Raw genomic sequence first — 20,044 nt, 5'->3', positions numbered from 1 at the left:
CCAGGTGGGGGAGCCAGGTGGGGTCTGCTCCCGGGCAGGAGGCCTGAGTCTGGGCAGGGACCAAGTCCAGGCAGCCCTTCTCCCTATGTGTCACTCCCAAGAGTTTGTAGCAGGTGATATTCTCTGTCCTGCTGTGACCCTAACCCCAGGCTCGGGGACAGTAGCCTCTTCCATGTGTCTGAGCAAGCAGAGCCTGTCTAAGGCTTTCCCTCAGCCAAGCCCCTAATGAATACTCAAGAGACCTCTGTCACACTGTGAAGTGCATTGCCCCCACTTCCACCCAACACTAACCTCATTTACTTCTGACCACAGTATTATGAGATTGGCATTAATGTTCCCATTGAACAAATGAGAAAACCAAGGGCTTAGAGAATAGGTTCGAGGAATTCTCATGAGTCATTAATTACTAAGAACTGGCAGAAACACAACTTGAATTCAGGCACTCTGCTTAGAGCTTACTCCTGGTTCCGTCACCATTGGTGTTGCCAAACAAGTGCCAGGCAGTCAGCTCTGTGGTAAGGGCCTCACTGCATGCCATACCCTTGGAGCCTTTCCTGTCCGTAGACACTATTATCTCTGTGGTCCTAGCTGGGCTCTGGGTCAGTTGACACATTGTCTGTCATACTGCCCTACTTACTCTTTCAGTTAACACACATCTATTGAACAACTACTGTGTACCAGGCTCTGTGTGAAGTGCTGGGAATACAAATGATGAACAGCACGGTCCCCTCCTAGCAGAAGCTTCATGGTGGGGGTTAGGAGCAGCAGTGAGTAAAGAAGTCTGAGGTCACACTATGGTGGCTTCCATGACAAAGAAGCATAGGGTGGGCCCTGGCCACTTGGCTCAGTGGTAGAGCATCGGCCTGGCATGCAGAAGTCCCGGGTTCGATTCCCGGCCAGGGCACACAGGAGAAGCACCCATTTGCTTCTCCACCCCTCCCCCTCTCCTTCCTCTCTGTCTCTCTCTTCCCCTCCCGCAGCCAAGGCTCCATTGGAGCAAAGATGGCCCGGGCGCTGGGGATGGCTCCTTGGCCTCTGCCCCAGGCGCTAGAGTGGCTCTGGTCGCAACAGAGCGACGCCCCGGAGGGGCAGAGCATCGCCCCCTGATGGGCAGAGCGTCGCCCCCTGGTGGGCGTGCCAGGTGGATCCCGGTCGGGCACATGCAGGAGTCTGTCTGACTGTCTCTCCCCGTTTCCGGCTTCAGAAAAATACAGGGGGAAAAAAAAAAAAGAAGCATAGGGTGCTCTGGAAGCACTTCTGTTGAAACTCCTGGGTTGTCTTGGAAGACAAAAGGCTTCTTGAGAAAGGGGCCCTCTAAGGCGTTACCTGGGCTGGGAAAGGCTTGCTAGGCAAAGATGAGGAGGCAGGGCATCCCGGGCACAGAGCATAGCACTTTTTCACCTGGGACTATAAGTATTTCATCCTGGATGTAGCATAGCCCTGGATGGGGGCAAATGAGAGAACATGAGGCTGGAGAAAGGGGCAGAAGCCATGTCATGCAGAAGCAGGTGAGTATTAGGGACCTGGGAGCCTGAGAGCAAAGGGAATCTACTAGAGGTTTAAAGCAGCCAGGTGGCATGAACTATTTGGTCTGAATAGAATTAAGGGATTGGAGCAGGCAAGACTTAAAACAGGGAAATGAATTTAGGAGCTAAGGACACAACAGGATTGAAGAGTTAGAGAAGTGTTTAAAAGAAACTCAGAGAGGTGATAACTAAAGTGTTGGCTGCGGAGAAAAAGGAACCCTCATTCACTGTTGGTGGGAACGTAAACTGGTAGAGCCATTATGGAAGACAGTACGGTGGTTCCTCAAAAAACTAAGAATAGAGTCACCACATGACCCAGCAACCCTTCTACTGGGTATCTACCCCCAAAACTCAAAAACATTGGTACATAAAGACACAAGGACCCCCCATGTTCATCATAGCATTATTCACAGCGGTCAAGACATGGAAACAACCAAAGTGTCCCTTGATAGAGTATTAGATACAGAAGATGTGGTACATATATACAATGGAATACTGCGCAGTCATAAGAAATGATGACATAGTGACATTTACGACAACATGGATGGAACTTGAGAACATTATGCTAAGTGAAATAAGTAAATCAGAAAAAGCTAAGAACTATATGATTTCACACATAGATGGAATATAAAACTGAGATTCATGGACATAGACAAAATTGAAGTGTTACCAGGTGGAGGAGGATGTGGGGGAGGAGTGTGGGGAAGTAAAGGACAAATATACAGTGACAGAAAATGACTTGACTTTGGGTGATGGGCACACAATGCAATCAACAGTTCAAATGCTATAGAGATGTTTGCCTGAAACCCATGTACTCTTATTGATCAATGTCACCCCATTAAATTTAATTTCTAAATGAAAAAGAGAGAGAGAGAGAGAGACTCAGAGGTTTAATTGGCAGGCCTCAGTGCCTTGTGTCACTGACACCAGGGTTTCCATCTTGGGCAGCCAAGTAAAAGGTGTCAGAGCCTAGACCACTGCTGGGCACACAGCAGGCCCCAGAACATATGTGCTGAATGAATGAATGAATTCACAGAGGGCAGGAATACAGGAGGAGGAGCAGGTGGAGGAGGAAGATGAGTTCATTTTTGTTCAGCAAAGAGAAGGATCCATGAGGATGGGATCTCAACACCTGGACAGAACGTGTGACAAACAGTGAAGGAGGCAGAGAACTGAACGCCAAGAAATATCCCAAATCTAAGGACAGGGGGAGGAAAAGGAGTTCACAGCGGAGAAGCAGTCAGAGAGGTAGAAAGAGAACTGAAGAAAACTGCATCGTGAATGCCAGAGAAAGAGACCGCTTCCAGGAGGTGTGGTCAGCTGGGTCTGAGGGTCTGGAGAGTAAGAGGACCAGCAAGAAACCTGCCTGTCACTTCTGGTGACACAGGTGGGGTGAGAGCTGAGTGCTTCCAACCGAGTGACGAAAAGAAAAATAGAACTCTATACCATGTCTCAAGCCGTCTGGCTATAAAGAAGACAAGAGAGATGGGGCAATCCCCAGGGAGACAAGTGACTTCCACTACGGGGGTGTCTTTCTCTCTGCGATGGGAGACATGGATGTTTAAATGATGCCTGGATGAGTCTAGAAAAGGAAGGAAGGTGTCTGCAGTCTTAGCACAGAAAGGAGCTCACTGATTGGCTAGGTACTGTGTCTGAGGAGGGGACATAACATTGTGGAGTACTCTCACTGTTCACTGGGAAAGAGCTCAGGAAAGGCCACACACAGATGCAGGGAAATGGGTGTGGGGAGGGGAGGTCTGTTGTAGAATCCCAGTCTGAGGCTGCTGCTGTCTCAGAGGGGCCAGAGGTGGGATGAGAGAGGATGAAGGACATCCAGGAAGGTGAAGACAGTTTGAGGACTCCCTGGAGAAGTGGGAAGGGGGCTACCTAGGGGACTGGAGAAGGACTGCTGACAGTATTGAAGTTCCAAGTGAAACCGGAGGTCATGAATTTAGGAAGTGCCAGTCTGCTCAGCAGTGTGTGTGTGTGTGTGTGTGTGTGTGTGTGTGTGTGTGTGTGTGTCTGTGTGTGTGTGTGTCTGTCTGTGTGTCTGTCTGTGTGTCTGTCTGTGTGTGTGTCTGTGTCCAGCAGCACCCATCACTCCTGCTCATGAAGTGAAGAAAGTAGACCACTGAATGATCCAGGGTTTAGAGTTTTTCCAGGTTTCAAGACAGAAGCAATGGAGAAAAAGATTTGAGGATATTACAAACAATGACTAAGACAGGCAATTTTTTTTATATATATATAGTACCATATTTATTTAAATTTCAATTGCATTAACTCTAGAGCATTTACTTATTTCAGGTTTTTTCTTTTTTTTTATATAATAATTTTATTTTTTTAATGGGGTGACATCAATAAATCAGGATACATATATTCAAAGATAACAAGTCCAGGTTATCTTGTCATTCAGTTATGTTGCATACCCATCACCCAAAGTCAGATTGTCCTCTGTCACCTTCTATCTTGTTTTCTTTGTGCCCCTCCCCCGTCCCCCTTTCCTTCTCCCATTCCCCCCTTCCCCCCGTAACCACCACACTCTTATCAATGTCTCTTAGTTTCACTTTTATGTCCCACCTACGTATGGAATAATGCAGTTCCTGGTTTTTTCTGATTTACTTATTTTGCTACGTATCATGTTATCAAGATCCCACCATTTTGCTGTAAATGTTCCGATGTCATCATTTCTTATGGCTGAGTAGTATTCCATAGTGTATATGTGCCACATCTTCTTTATCCAGTCATCTATTGACGGGCTTTTTGGTTGTTTCCATGTCCTGGCCACTGTGAACAATGCTGCAATGAACATGGGGCTGCATGTGTAAGACAGGCAATTTTGTGTCAAGGTGAGTGGACCATGGCATGCCTAGGCATTTGGTTAAACATGATTCTGGGTGTGTCTGTGGGTGTTTTGGAGGAGATCAGCATTTGAATCTGCAGCCTCATAAAGCAGATTGGCCTCACAATGTGGGTGGACCCCGTCCATCAGTGAGAGCCAGACAAACAAGAACATAAAGGCTGGTCCTACTCAAGTAGAGAAAAATCACTCCCAGCTGGAACAAGGGTTCTCTCCTGACGGCAGACTGGAATGAAAACATCAGCTCTCCCTAGATCTTGATGCCACCAACTTTCAGGATGGAATGACACCATCAGCTCTCCTGGGGCTCCAGCTTCCTGACTGAAGTTTGGGACATCTCAAACTCATCTCAGCCTCCATAGCTGTGTGAGCAAATTCCTTGTAATAAATCTCTTTAGATATACATAGGTATACTCTCTTATTGGTTCTGTTTCTCTGAAGAAACCTGACCTAATACAGTGGCTAAATCACAGACCAGAGAATTTAAGCTAGATGGGAAAGAAAACAGACAGGGAAGGTCAAGAGATCAGGGGACACTCTATGAAAGTGAAAAACACAGTTAGTAGAAGGAGAAACTGAGCAAGAGAACTTGGTTGATGGGCCATTGTGTTCTAAGTGCAGAAGTAGATTTTCCAAGTGGGAGTGGGGACGGGGGAGGGCAGCAGTTCTAGACAACAAGGTTACATCGTCATTGTGGGAGCAGCTGCCAGAAGCCCAGTGACAATAAAGGCCAGTGTGAGCACATCTTGTTTGAGTACAATATCATTTGATTGTTGTTGCATAGTTTACAAATTGAAAACAAGACCCTCCATCAGGAAATCAATCACAACCCATTCAATCGCAGTACTCACTTTATCGGGCAGTCTGGAGCCGAACCCACTATATCCCTGAGGTCTGTCTGCCTGCACATATATGAAGAGGTGTGAGGACCCAGAGGCTAGGGTTTGGATGGGCCTTCTGTGTGGGCACTACAGTTCCAAGACCTTAAGAGGTGCTGGCATGAGGACAGAGGCTGAGGCAGGTGCCACCCACTCAGTGAATGAGAGAGTGTTAGCTTTGCTGTGACAAGCTGCTGGGATCTGGTGGTTAGTTGCTAATGTGGCATATCCATTTCCATGTGGTGACCAAGGATGGCATGAGTGAAGGCTGAGGTGGGAGGTAGCTAGCCACCAGTTTTCCACGAGAACCAGTCATAATATATTTTTTCCTGGCAGGTTGCACTGGCAGAGAAGTGAGATGTGGGAAGAATGGTAGAGGGAAGAAAGTAGGATGGTAAGGAGATGGACTTTTCCAGAAGGACTCAGCCACCACTTAGACTGATTAGGGTCCCACCTTTCCACTCTAACATTATTGAAAAGTTGGAAGACCTTGTAGCAGCCTGAGTGGGGCAGGGTGGGGTTTGGCTCCCTGGTCCTGGGTCTGTCACAAATGTGCTGTGGACAGGGTCATTTAACCCCTTTACATCTCTGATGTCTCCCTCACCCTGAGATGATTCGCTTACTTCTTCATTCATTCTGTGAACATGCATCACCCACCTAATATATTTCAACACTTGGTAGGGGCTGGAATTATAGACATGAGTTAGACACACCCTGTCTAGACACCAGTGTCATTCTCCACGGGGAGACTGTAGGCTGAAAGCATGGTGGTGACATGCACTGCCCTTGGAAGGCCTTCCTGGAGTCAGTAGCCAGGAAGTCCAGGAGGTTGTGCCAGGCCATGGAAGAGCCCTCTCGTCTGGGCCCTCCCAGGTAGGGTGAGGGTGAAAAGAGGTAGAACCTCCCCACCTTGGCTGCAGGCTGCATGGATGCACGGCTTCCCCCAGAGATGGCTCGGTCAGTTTGAGGGGGACATAAACTTGCACAGCCTTGACCTCCCTGCCTCCCCCTAAGCTCAGAGGAATAACTCTGCGCCCAGAAAGAGTGAGAGATCAGGATGAGGGGGAGTACAGTAGTTGAGGTTTGCAAATGGTGAGTGTTTTCACCCTCTGGGACCCTGGCCTGCCAGGCACTGTTGGGGTCTCTGACCTGCCTCCATGCCTGTCCCAGCCACCCGCTTCTTCCCTCCTGGCCCCCTGGCCCAGCCCCGTGTCCTGGGGGCAGGGTGGGGTTTGGCTCCCTGGTCCTGGGTCTGTCACAAATGTGCTGTGGACAGGGTCATTTAACCCCTTTACATCTCTGATGTCTCCCTCACCCTGAGATGATTCCTTACTTCTTCATTCATTCTGTGAACATGCATCACCCACCTAATATATTTCAACACTTGGTAGGGGCTGGAATTATAGACATGAGTTAGACACACCCTGTCCAGACACCAGTGTCATTCTCCATGGGGAGACTGTAGGCTGAAAGCATGGTGGCAGCACCATCTAGGGTCATTCTCCTCACATCCAGCTCTGTCCTTTCCATTTCCCCTCACTCTCACTCCATTCCCTGGCTTCCCCTTCTCCCTTTGTCTCCTCCATCTGTGTCCCACTCTCTCCTCCCGGTCTCAGCTCCACCTGTCTCTCCTCACTTTCCTCCCTGCTTATCTCCTTTCAAATCAAATCAACAAGTGTTTATTGAGCCTGATCCCTGTCTCTCTCTCCCTCTCTCCCTGTTCCCTGACTCTGTCCCCCCTCTGCCTGATTCCCACCCTCCTCCGCTGCCCCATGGCCGCTCACACCCTGCAGAGCCAGCCCACCAGAGACTGTCGCGGCAGGCCCCTGGGGAGGAGGGGCTAAGGGTGCCTCTGGCACAGATCCAAGACCCCGCCCTCCCTCCGTCCCTCCCTCAGGCAGCCCAGGAAGCAGTCATTATTTAGAGAAAGAACAGCATTCAGCTCTGTCATGTCCTGCCACAGCGCCAGGCCCTGACATATGATAAAAATATAAACGTTAAATCAGCTCTGACAACCGCTGTTTTCTCGCAGTGTCACTAGAGCCTACCACCAAGGGCATATGGACAGTTTCTGCAGGACCTGGGGCGCCAGGGGCCAGGCAGCAGCTCCTGGAAAACTCCCCAGCTCTCCCCAGGATCCAGGAGGAAGCTGGGCTCTGCGGGACCTGCACATGGACCTACAACTCAGCCCCACTCTGATGACTTTTCATCCTGGAAAATGTTCATTGCACCAGTGGTTAAAAATTCCAATTAAAAGAAAAGTCAACTGAGCCCTGTCCTATTCACTCAGTTGGTGGGAGTGTCATCCCAATACACCAAGGTTGTCGGTTCTATCCCCTGTCAGGGCACATATGGAAATTGCCCAATGAATGCATGTATATGTGGAAAAATAAATCAGTGTTTCTCCTCTCTCTCTCTCTCTCTCTCTCTCTCTGTCTCACTCTTTCTCTCTTTCTTTCAAATCAATGAAAATAAATAATTTTAGAAAATCATTTGATGTGAGCACTAGGTCACATGGTATCTTTTTAAAGTTTCATACCAGCTCTGGCAGATGGAAATAACATCCCCATGTTACATAGTTATTAACACTGAGGCTAGGAGATGGTGAACAACTTCCCTGAGGACACAGCTAACAAGGTAGAGCTTGGGTTAGGACCAGGATCTGTCCGACACAAGCGATCACAACCTGGCTTGGACCATGAACAGAGGCTGTGAATATCTCAAGGCCAACAAGGATGGGTCCCTCTTCCTAGCCTCTGACCACCAGCCTTGGGTGAGTTCAATTAACCCACCTGGAGATGGGAGGATGGACGACTTGGTCCGCCATGAGGAGGTCAGGTAAGAGTCAGTCAAGGCCTTTGCACCCTCCTTGTTCCTCAGCCTGTGTCATCGCCAAAGCCAAGCAAGGATCCACCGGCAACTGGGAAGGAGAAGAGAGAATGTGAGACTGCAGTGAGCAGGGACAAGACACCAGGGAGAGCAGGAGGAAGGAAGGACAAAGAGGCTGGGAACCCTCACAGGACACTCATATGACTAACATCGCCTGCATGGGTCTCTCTCTTCTTGGGAGCAGAAGCCATGCCTCCTCCTCCTTCTGAACCAGCAAAAATCTAAGTACATAATGACTATCCAGAAAATGTTTGCTGGTTGGGTCTTCTTAACTAAGGGATCAAAGGGGAGTATGGTAATGGCCTCTAACAGGCATCGCAAGGGCCACGGATGAAGACCTGGGATAAGGCCTCACTGGTCCTTCTGAAAAGGACTTAGGGACTCCAAACAGTAGAAAGTCAACATTGTGGTGGGGCTGCCAGCCAAGCCAGGGGGTATGGGCTGCTTTCATGGAGACACAGGTCCCAAATAAAGGAGGTGATAGTCTTGTCTGTCTCTGCATGGTAGCGCCTCTCCCCTCCCCCAAACACCGGAACTGAATTCAGTGCTCAGAGTTGCACTCTACTGCAGCGGTTTTCAACCAGTGCACCACGGCAGGCATGTGGGTTCCACAGGGATCCTAGGAAACAGGCACCACCTGACTGTTTAGTCAGGGGCACTGACTGCTTTCCTCTTAGATTGTCAAATAAAGAAATGACAATAGCCAACACAACAATAGCAGTCCAGGGTGAATGAATCAAAACTATACCTATTATTTTGTCAGCTTAGCAAAAAAAAATTTTTAATTGATTTTAATGGGGTGACATTGATAAATCAGGGTACATATGTTCAGAGAAAACATCTCTAGGTAATTTTGACATTTGATTATGCTGCATTCCCATCACCCAAAGTCCAATTGTCTTCCATAGCCTTCTAACTGGTTTTCTTTGTGTCCCTCCCCTCCCCAACCCCCTCCCCTTTCTCCCCCCTACCCTGTAACCCCCACACTCTTGTCCATGTCTCTGGGTCTCATTTTTATGTTCCACCTATGTATGGATTCATATAGTTCTTAGTTTTTTCTGATTTACTTATTTCGCTCAGTATAATGTTATCAAGGTCCATCCATGTTATTGTAAATGATCCGATGTCATCACTTCTTATGGCTGAGTAGTATTCCATAGTATATATGTCCCAAAGCTTTTTAATCCACTCGTCCACTGACGGACACTTGGGCTGTTTCCAGATCTTCGCTATTGTGAACAATGCTGCCATAAACATGGGGGTGCATTTCTTCTTTTCAAACAATGCTATGGTGTTCTTGGGGTATATTCCTAAAAGTGGTATAGCTGAGTCAAAAGGCTGTTTGATTTTTAATTTTTTGAGGAATCTCCATACTGTTTTTCACAGTGGTTGCACCAGTCTGCATTCCCACCAGCAGTGCAGGAGGGTTCCCTTTTCTCCACATCCTTGCCAGCACTTATTCTGTGTTGTTTTGTTGATGAGCGCCATTCTGATTGGTGTGAAATGATCAAAATTATACCTATTATTTTGTCATATCAGCAAAAAAAAATATTTTTTGATGCCCCAAAGAATTTTAGGGGCATCTAAACTAATTACATGGCACATGTAATTAGTTTACATGTGCCATGAGATGAAAAAGGTCAAAAACCACTGCTCTAGAGAGATTTAGACAGGAAGGTGAACAGTACAAGGATAGATTTCAAATTATGTCAAAGGAGAAATATTAAAGAAATTGGGCATATTTAGCTTGTAGAATTGCAGATAAATTATCCAGTATTTAAAGAGTTGTTATAGAATAGACTTGGCCATTTGGTCCATAAAGTGTGGGATTCAGACAATTGTTGGAAACTGTAGAAGAAAAAAAATCATTTAGGCCCCATATGAGGACATAGAAGTTACAGCTGACAGACACAGCACAGCAATGCTCCCCAACCTTGTCCATGTCATGACGCATGCAGAAATTTGATCATATCTGTACCGTTCACTGGGGAAGAGGAATGGATGAGGTTATCCACAGCCACGGGTGACCAGTGATGGCACTCAGACCACCCACAAGGCAGTTCCATGGCTGAGGAGAATTTACAAAATGTGTCTAATGGGTGTACACTGGAGAAGCTCTGGTATAGGAATAGTGAGCTTCACATCACTGGAGGTATGTGAATAAAAACCAGATGGGGGTTTGGGGGAAAGGGTACTGCAGAAAGGGTTCAAATATTGGAAAGCAAGTTGGTCCCTTTCATCTTAGAGTTTCACAGGTTCTCAGCCTCCAGGGAGGACCAGAAGGCAGAGGCATGGCTTGTCCATACACATGCACATACAAAGGCCCAGAGCAGGATCCATCAGAGTCTTCCTTCTGCTCCTTGGGAAGCCGGGGTTCCGCATTAGCTGGCCCTGACAGTGGCGAGAGACTACATCAGCCCACTTGCCTTGCTGTGGGCGACTCAGGTGCCTCAGCCTTGGAATGATGCCTCGCTCCCTCCTTCAGTTCCAAACTAGCCTACTGGCCTCCCACCCCTGTGGGGGGATAAAGACCTCCAGATGGACTCAAGAAAATCACCCAAATTGAGTTCAACTGAGCAGAAGAAAGGATGGAGCCCTTTAATTATCCCTAGGCCCACCCTCATGTATCATCCGGGACATAGAGCGGTGCCACTTCAGACAGACAATAACAATTAGTGCTGTGGGACTTTGATGTTATCAAAATAAAAATCCATGCTCTGCTCACAAGGTGTGAAATGATGAGATGGCCCCAGATTGACCTGTCAAACCTATCTCAGAATGTCTGGTGGGAGGGAAGGGGCTGCCAAGCCAGGCAGACCTGGATGTCTCCACTCACTGACTAGGTGACCTTGATCCTCTGTCTCTGAGCCTCTGCCTCCTCAGCTGTAAACCAGGTGGGAGAGAGCCTATCTCTGGTAAAAAAGATTTCCTAAGATAATCTGTGTCCTGGGGGAAGTCATTACACCCATGAAGCCCCCGTGTCTCCCCCTGTATAATGAGGGGATTTATCCATAGATTGCTAAGGTTCTTACAGCTTGAAGTCCTTGCACTGTCTGATCTGAGAACTCACAGCCCAGCTTGTGTGGGCCAAGAAAAGTCATCAATCCCTGGAACCCTGATGCCTCTCTCCCTCCCTCAATCCCAAACCCACTTCTTCAGGACAAGGGCCTCTAGATGTTGTCCCCTTCCAGCCCTGGTCAAACCCATACATCAGCTCTACAAATGTCCATCAACCTCATCATAAGACTCAGAAGTCACTAGCTTTTGATTGATGAAGCATTTTGGTGTCCCCAGCCAGGAGCACTCCACCTCTACCCTGCACAGAAGACAGCCTACTCCTGGGAAGATGAAAAGCCGCCAAATGTTTTCCCATTCCACTCCACTACTGATTGGGAGAGTACAAGGCTATTGGTGTTTCATCAACAGCCAGCTGGCCTTCTTGCCTGGTCTTTAATAAGAGGGAAAGAGAAAAAGTCTTTTGGGCCACGGAGTCAGAGGTCAGTAAGGCCAGGTGAGGGTGGATTGGGCTCTGGACCAGCTGCGGATACAGGTCTACATTTCTGGGGTGGAGCCTCCAGGACACAGCTGCCCATCTCCAACCCAGCTCAGCCTCCACGCGAGGTGAGGCCTGTGAGCTGACACTCTCCATTCACCCATACCCCATGCTCTACGAATCACCATTGCCCTCCCCCAGTCCTAGCTGCACCCATTCCTACCTACAACGTGACCCAGGAGGCCCACCCACTTCTATGGATTGCATCCCCTAAGCTTCTTCACTCTCTGTCTTCCATTTGAGTTCACCAGAGGAGGCACTGGCAAGTGAGTGGAGGGTGGAAGAGAAGTTGGGCTATTGATTCTTGGCTCCGTCCCCTGCAGACTCTACCTAAGGCTCCCACACCTACAGCTGCCTCTTAGGCTTGGGTAGTAATACCCTGCTATGCCCTGGGGTACTTTGCCATCCTTGTTGGATTTCCTTAACCCTGTTTACACTTCTGTCAATAGCCCCTTCTTAGACCCCCCCTCTTTAATTACTCCTCTGGAGTGGACCATCTGCTTCTGGCTGGGATTCTGACCTGGACTACTAGCTTGAGGCCAACCAGGGACCCTGTCTTCAGCCCTAAGCTGCTCAGCAGAGTATATGAGGCATATTGGGAAGGATACCTATCCTTACTAGTAAGACGGCTCCCTTGCAGACACAGGAGCTAATGTACTACATACACTACAGGGTCAGGGTTCTCTTGCTTGGGCCCACCTCCAACCAGAAATGGTATCCCCCAGTCTGCCCATTTATTCTCTCATTCAGTAAGCCCCAGTGAGCCCATTCTACATCCCAGACACAGTGCAAGGTACCGAAATACAAACATAAATTAGACACAGTGCTTGCCCCAGGGAGCTCACGTCTGGTGGGAGTCAGAACTGAGGACACAGAGTCTTGGAGGTGCTCTGAGAAGGGCCATCATGTGGCAGAGTGGGCACTGTCCATCATTCTCTGAGAACTGAACACCCTATAGATGTCCTTCATTTATCCCATCAATACACCCGGGCATGTGATCATCTGCAGCCTCACCATTTATCCCGGGGGGTCGCTGGCTTGGAGGAGAGGGTAAGAAGCAGGGTCACACCAGTGTCCCACTGCTCAGTCCTACACTGCCACCCTCCAGCTACTCAGTGGGGTGGGTACCGGAGTCTAGAGTCCCCTTAGAAGGGCAGGATATGTTCTGGAATCCCTCTCTTGGAATGTGTTCTATCAGGGAAGAGGCCTGCTTACAGAATCACTGCAGCTCAGAGAGGAAGTTATGGGATTGATCTCTAATACTTGCCTGCACCATTTGGTTATTAAAAGAATAAATAATAAAATAACAAGCTGATGCCATATCATTTGATGAAGTTTCCTTATTCCAAATACAAGTGGTCCTACACACACTCACTCACACACACAAATGCCAACTGTCCCAGAAAAGCCCATGGTGGCAGCAATGAGCACCAAGACCCCTGATCTCATAGGGAAAAGGTGGGGTTGTGGAGAAGATGCTTCTTAGGCTCCAAACACAGCTATATAGAACATATATACATAACTAAAATAAGCAATAATAGAGCCTGAATAAAGAGTTTGAGGAGGATGGGGTCTCCCAGTGCTACTGACAGTAACTATTAAATAAGTTAAAAGCCACCAAAAATAACAAAAAAAAATTTGAGTTTAATTGAATGTTGTCACATCGATCCTACTTCTGATTATAATCAGATTATAAATCATATTCCAAAGAGCTCAAAACCTACAGTGTGCCATCAAGAAAACCCACTTCTAGCCAAATAAAAGGCTATAGAATGATCATTCTCACACGCAGCAAACATTTATTAGGAACCCACCATGGGCCGAGCACGGCGTCAGATACTGGGATGTAACAATGAGCTGGGAACAGTTCCTGCCCTCAGTTTACTCACAGGCGAGAGAGAGGAGCAGGCATGGAAACAGCCAGTGGCATAACTGGGCTGGCCCAGGTGAAGGCAGAAAGCTGGGGAAGCAGAGAGGAAGGACAGCCTTTCAGCTCAGAGAAAGGTTAATAGATAAGGGGATTCCTGGGATGGATCATGAAGAAAGGACTTACCAGATGGAGAAGGAGTAAAGGCATTCTAGGCAGAGGGAAGAACACAAGCAAAGGTGTGGAGATGTGGATGAGCATGGCATGCTCAAAGAGCAACACAAATTGCCTGGCTGAAGCCCCGAGTGAGAGGGGGCAGGGACAGGAGCAAAGCCTAGGAAGGTTAGTGGGGGAAGATCAGGATGGAGCTTCAGTGCCAGGCAAGAAGGTTTAGATGTTATTCAGTAGCAAATGCCAAGCCAACATGGCTTTAAACAAGTACGTGAAGAGTTAGAGCTCTGTTTTAGCAAGTTCTGTGGGAGAACAAGACCAGCTGCTCCAAAGACTATGGGGTCCAGAAGGCGGTGAAGATCAAGGAATCCTCAAAGAACAGCACCCCTCCACCGTGGAGGAGTTGATCATAATCTTCTGCTAAGGGAAGTGCTTATGAGACAAGCCCCAGAAGAAAGTAAGTTTCCAATGTCAGAGGGTTTCTAGTCCTTGAAGTAGCTAGTGCAGGGCTGGTCCTCTGCCCTAAATAGGCAAAGTGAAGAACACCTCAGGGACAGCAGCCAGGGCTCAAGACAATCATGCAAACTGGTCTTTTCCTTGGGAAAATGTCAGGTCATCAAAGGCCTCAAGAAGCTCACGAGACACCCGGAAAAGTTAGAGGGTATGTCATCACTTACAATTAGAACTCAAGCTACACGTTGATTGACCCAGGTCTCAAGACTCAAGACTGGACTTAGTGATGGTAGAACCAAGAGGCCAGCAAATTCTCTTCTCAAAATCTAGGGGAAAATCATGAAAAACAAAAACATCCATTTCAGGGCTCTGGAAATCTACCAAAAGACAAAACAACAAACCAAGAAGCCTCCGTTCATGAAAACACTGAACTTTGGTAAAAAAAAAAAAAAAAAAAAAAAAAAAAAGGGAATGTGCAAGATTCTGCCTAAGACTGCTCCTATCCCCCCCGCCACCAACACTGAGTGGGCTTGGCCATGTAACTGAGAACCCTGACGGCAGGAGAGGGCTGATGTGATTTGGAGTGGAAAGAAATGAGCCCAAGTCCAGTGGTGGACAGTACACATAGCCCATCAGTGGGGAAGCACCGAGGCAAGGCTCACAGGCCTGCTGGCCAGAGGTTACATCCCATGGGGACAAGCAGCAGAGCTGCAAGGCAGCACACCAGCCTGGAATTTAACAGGGCGCTCCTGGAAGTGAGAGAGCCACAGAGAGCTGGAAAAGCATCCCCTTTCCTGGTGTCCTTAGGGGTGGCACACTGCAGGGAAGACCGGGGTGACCTCAGAAAGTCAGAGCAGGGAAGACCTGAAAACCATCTGTACTTGGAATGTTGCCCCACTATCCACACAGAAGATGGAGGTGTTTGCACAGCCCTAACCAATCACTGATGACCACCAACCTGCAGAGACATGGAGACAACCCTTAGGAAGCCAAGCTTTAAAAAATTATTTTTAAATTTTTTTAACTAAGTAGAGAGGCTCCGCAGCAGGACCACAAAGTAGGTAAGTGCAATACTCCATTCTCCAACCACCACATTAAAAATCACAGTGAACTACAAAATAACCATCATTTAGAACCACCTGAAGTCTGGCTGAAGAGAAGTCCTATAACTGAGGATACAGAGAAGAAGCTACATCAAGACGGGTAGGAGGGGTGGAGATGCAGAATGGGCGGGTCCCACATCCGTGCACAGCAGTTAAAACTGGGAGGTATATCTCAGCTGTGGAAGTCCTGCTATGGAGCGAAGGGTCCCAGTTCCACAGCAGGCCCCTCAGCCCAGGGTTCCAGTGCCAGGAAGAGATGTCCCTATAACTTCTGGCTGTGGAAAACTCCAGGGTTTGGGCTGGAATCCCAGCCATTCCTCTTAGAGAGCCCATGCACAGACGTACTTGGACTCATCCTCTCTGAGCTCCAGCACTGGGGCAGCTGCTCGACAGTCGCCAGGAACATATGGGTGGAAAGTAGTGTTCTGCATAGACTGGAAGGGCAGCTTTCCCCCAGACAGAATGCAGGCAGAAGCTGTTATTCCATTGCTGAGCCCACCGCCCACAGAGCAGGCTGGCAGGCGCCATACCTGAGCCTCCATCAACCTGGCTCACACTGTTTGCCCCACCCTGGTGATTCCCTGACACCCCTCCTCACCTAACTTAAGGGTCCACCAAGCCTTTTCCAGTGGCTTTTCCATACAAATGTCCTCTCTTAGCTATGCTTTAGACTTTCCTAAAATCTTTCAGAAGTTCACAAACCCCAAAGCAGTAGCATATGGCTTCAGCATACCCTGTACCTCTGCTAAGTGCCCCCAGGACCAGCAATAGCAAGAGAAAGGGAAAGGAGAGAAGCAGATGGTCACTTTTCCTGTATGCCCTGACTAGGAATCAAACCTGGGACATCCATACACTGGGCCGACACTCTATCCACTGAGCCAACTGGCCAGGGCCAAAAACCTATTTTTTAAAAAGTGATGGAAATCTTCCCTAACCTGGTTAAGAAAACAAACACACAAGTCCAGGAAGCAGAGATTCCTAAGCAAGATGAACCTAAAAAGGCCCACAGCAAGACACATCATAATTAAAATGCCAAAGGTTAAAGACAAAGAGAGAATCTTAAAAGCAGCAAGAGAAAAGCAATTAGTTACCTAAAGGGGAGCCCCCATAAGACTGTCAGCTGATTTCTCAACAAAAACTTTGCAGACCAGAGGGATTCATCACCACCGAAAGAGTATTATAAGATATGTTAAAGGGTCTTCTTTAGGAAGAAAAAATAATAATAATAAATATGAATAATAAAATGGCAATAAATACATATCTACCAGCAATTACTTTAACTGTAAGTGAATTAAATGCTGCAATCAAAAGACATACGGGGGCTGAATAAATAACAAAAAAAGACCCTTACATATGCTGTTTATTAGAAACTCACTTTAAATCGAAAAACACACAAACTGAAAGTAAAAGGAATGGGAAAAATATTTTATGAAAATGAAAACAAAGAAAAAGCTAGGTTAGCAATATTTATACCAGACAAACTAGACTTTATAATAAAGGCATAACAAGAGACAAAGAAGAACTCAGCAATTCCACTTTTGGTATCTGGAGAAACCCAAAACACTAAATCAAAAAGACATATGCACCTGACAAGGCAGTGGCACAGTGGATAGAGTGTCGGACTGGGATGCAGAGGACCCAGGTTTGAGACCCTGAGGTCGCCAGCTTGAGTGCGGGCTCATCCACCAGCTTGGACCCAAGGTTGCTGGCTTGAGCAAGGGGTCACTCGGTTTGTTGAAAGCCCATGGTCAAGGCATATATGAGAAAGCAATCAATGAACAACTAAGGTGTTGCAACAAAAAACTGGTAATTGATGCTTTTCATCTCTCTCTGTTCCTGTCTGCCTGTCCCTATCTATCCCTCTCTCTGACTCTCTCTCTGTCTCTGTAAAAAAAAGAAAAAGAAAAAAAAAGACATATGCATCCATAGTGTTCATTGCAGCATTACTTACAATAGCCAGGATATGTAAGCAACCTAAGTGTCCATCAATAGATAAATGGATAAAAAAATGGTACATATATACAATGAAATATTACTCAGCCATCAAAAAAATAAAATCTTGCCATCTACAATGACATGGATGGACCCAGAGGGTATTGTGTTAAATGTAATAAGTCAGACAGAGAAAGACAAATGCTATATGATTTCACTTATATGTGCAATCTAAAAAATAAATAAATGAACAAGCAGAACAGACACATAGATACAGCAGACATTTCGACGGCTGTCAAATGGGAGGAGGATGGGGGATGAGAAAGGTGGAGGGATATAGAAGTACAAATTGGTAGGTACAGACTAGTCATGGGGATGTAAAGTACAGCACAGGGAATACCGCCAATAATATTATATTAACTATTATGGTGCCAGCTGGGTACTATATTTATTGGGTTGGTCACTGTGTAAGTCACATATTCTAATCACGGGGTTGTACACCTGAAACTAATATAATATTGTTCCTCAACTGTAATTGAAAAATAAAATTATTCTTTTTAAACTAAGTAGAGATAGAAATATTAGCAGCTTATACAACTAAGGAGACAGATTTCTCAGAGTAAATCCAAATAAGTTACTAAAAATAAAAGTCTAAAACAGCCCTCAAGAGTGAAAACTCAGAATCCAGAGTTTGTACATTATTACCTAAAATATCCAGTTCTCAACAAGAAATTTACAACATGGAAAGAAACAAGAAAATGATTCATATTCAAGAAAGACAACAGAAGCAGTCAATAGAAACGAACTCTGAGCAGGTGCAGATGTTGGATTCGGCAGACAAAGACTTAAGAGCAACTATTCTAAATGTGTTTAAAGAATTAAAAGAAGCTGTGTTTAAATAATTAAAGGAATATATGTGAATGAGAGCTCAGCAGCCACACTCCCCTCCCACTCCGAGGGCACAGACAGGCCCCTCATTCATCTGGGCATTTCAAGAGTAGAGATCATGGAAAGCACTCAGCAAGAACTGCTGAAGCACTATTACTGGCCTCTCTTGTGTCTTCCTGTATGTGAATCAGAACACCTGGATCAAAGCCTCAATTTTATCTTTCCTTAAGAGAAATGACGTCCACCTCACCGGAGATGCTGGGGCTGGAGGGAGGCTGGAGGAAAGGCTGGGTGGATGGGACATACGAGGCTGGAGGAAGGAGTGACCAGGATGAGAATCCAGAGCACCTGAGGGTCTGATGCCCAAGCTGCTAGGGAAACTACAGTGAGTCCTCAGGCTCAGCCCATCCCCTGCACACTCCAAATAAAATAACTGCAAATCCCCTTTTATTTCCTCTCTGACAGCAACTTATTGCGAATGCAGTCACTTCTGACATTCTAATATTCAGAGTCACATTCTGTGGGATAAACCCATTGCTGTTGTCTGAGCCACTGATTTGTATCAGGCTGGGGAGGGCAGGGGAGAGCTGCCATGGGGCAGGGAGAGGCAGGGACTAGGGCTGTGGGTGACAAAAGAGAAAAAAAGTTCTCAGGTTCTGCAGGACCAGCCCAGGACCCCCTAGAACAGGCCTCTGCCCAGGCGAAGTTGGAGAGGCCTGATCATCCCTCGCCTAGCCACCTGTTCATTCAATAAATACTTGTGAACACTCACCTCATGTCTGGTCTGTGCCCCCCGGGAAGGATATGAGATGCCTGATTCACAGACCCCACCTCAGAAAGCTCGCACCCCACACTGCAGTCTGGGTAGGCAGCGTTTACCAAGCACATGGTGCAGTGGTTAGGGACGGGTCCTTTGGAGACAGATAAGCCTGGGTTCACATTCTTACTCTGCAACCTACAAGCAAGGTAACCTTGGGAATCTCCAAACATCCATCCCTATATCTTTAATAAGAATACAGGTTTGGACTACCTCCTAATGTCATCCAGAAAATTAACATAAAGAACATGAAGAAAGCACTGACCATCCCCAGTGCCCGGTGCAGAGTAACTGCTCACTATGACTGTAAAAATGACATCAGGTGGGGTTAAATGCTGCTAAAGGGAGGTGCCAGAAGAGTGCTGTGACAATGTTGGGGGCACTTGCTCCTAAATTACACAGCCCTGGGTTAGCTAGGAGCTCCCACAGTCCACACATCACTCCCCAGACTCAGGCCCTGTGTGGACGCTTCAGGCAGCCCAGTGTATGTACAATGAAATGTGCCCTGGGTTTTCTGTCCATGCCCGTCAAGCACCAAACAGCCAAGGCTAGACGCAATGGGGAGAAAAGGAACCCCCATGCACTGTTGGTGAGAATGCAGATTGGGGCAGCCACTGTGGAGGTCTTCAAAAAAATAAAACTAGAACGGCTTTATGACTCAATAATTCCATTTCTGGGTATATGTATATCCGAAGAAACCCAAATCAGTAATTCAAAAAGATACATGCACCCCTTTGCTTATTGCAGCATTATTTGCAGTAGCCAAGGTAAAGAAGCAACTCAAGTGCTCATCAATAAATAAGTAGATAAAAAAGCCATGGTCTATTTACACAATGGAATATTACTTGACCACAAAAAATAATAACATCTTAACCATTTGCGATGCATGGACATTATGAAATAAGTGAAATAAGCCAGTTAGAGAAAGACAAGTACCATATGAATTCACTCATATGTGGAATCTAAAAACAAAATAAACAAACAAAATTAAAACAGACTCATAAATAGTCCTGGCCGGTTGGCTCAGTGGTAGAGCGTCAGCCTGGCGTGCAGAAGTCCCGGGTTCAATTCCCGGCCAGGGCACACAGGAGAAGCGCCCATCTGCTTCTC

The 20,044-nt window shown here is 47.0% G+C and overlaps 1 long non-coding RNA gene across 1 annotated transcript in view; it reads right to left on the bottom strand.

The window, feature by feature from the left end:
* Nucleotides 1-8,062: 8,062 nt before the first annotated feature.
* Nucleotides 8,063-20,044, bottom strand: part of LOC136388976 (uncharacterized) — a 29,814-nt gene continuing 17,832 nt past the window's right edge. Inside the window, exon 3 of the long non-coding RNA XR_010748226.1 lies at nucleotides 8,063-8,181. This is a non-coding gene — a long non-coding RNA (uncharacterized lncRNA). The remainder of the gene's footprint in view (nucleotides 8,182-20,044) is intronic.

This window comes from Saccopteryx leptura, chromosome 1 (assembly GCF_036850995.1).
Source record: "Saccopteryx leptura isolate mSacLep1 chromosome 1, mSacLep1_pri_phased_curated, whole genome shotgun sequence".
In the NCBI taxonomy this organism is placed as follows: domain Eukaryota; kingdom Metazoa; phylum Chordata; class Mammalia; order Chiroptera; family Emballonuridae; genus Saccopteryx; species Saccopteryx leptura.
The sequence above is the reverse complement of the archived record's forward strand: the minus strand, read 5'-3'. Positions and strand labels throughout refer to the sequence as shown.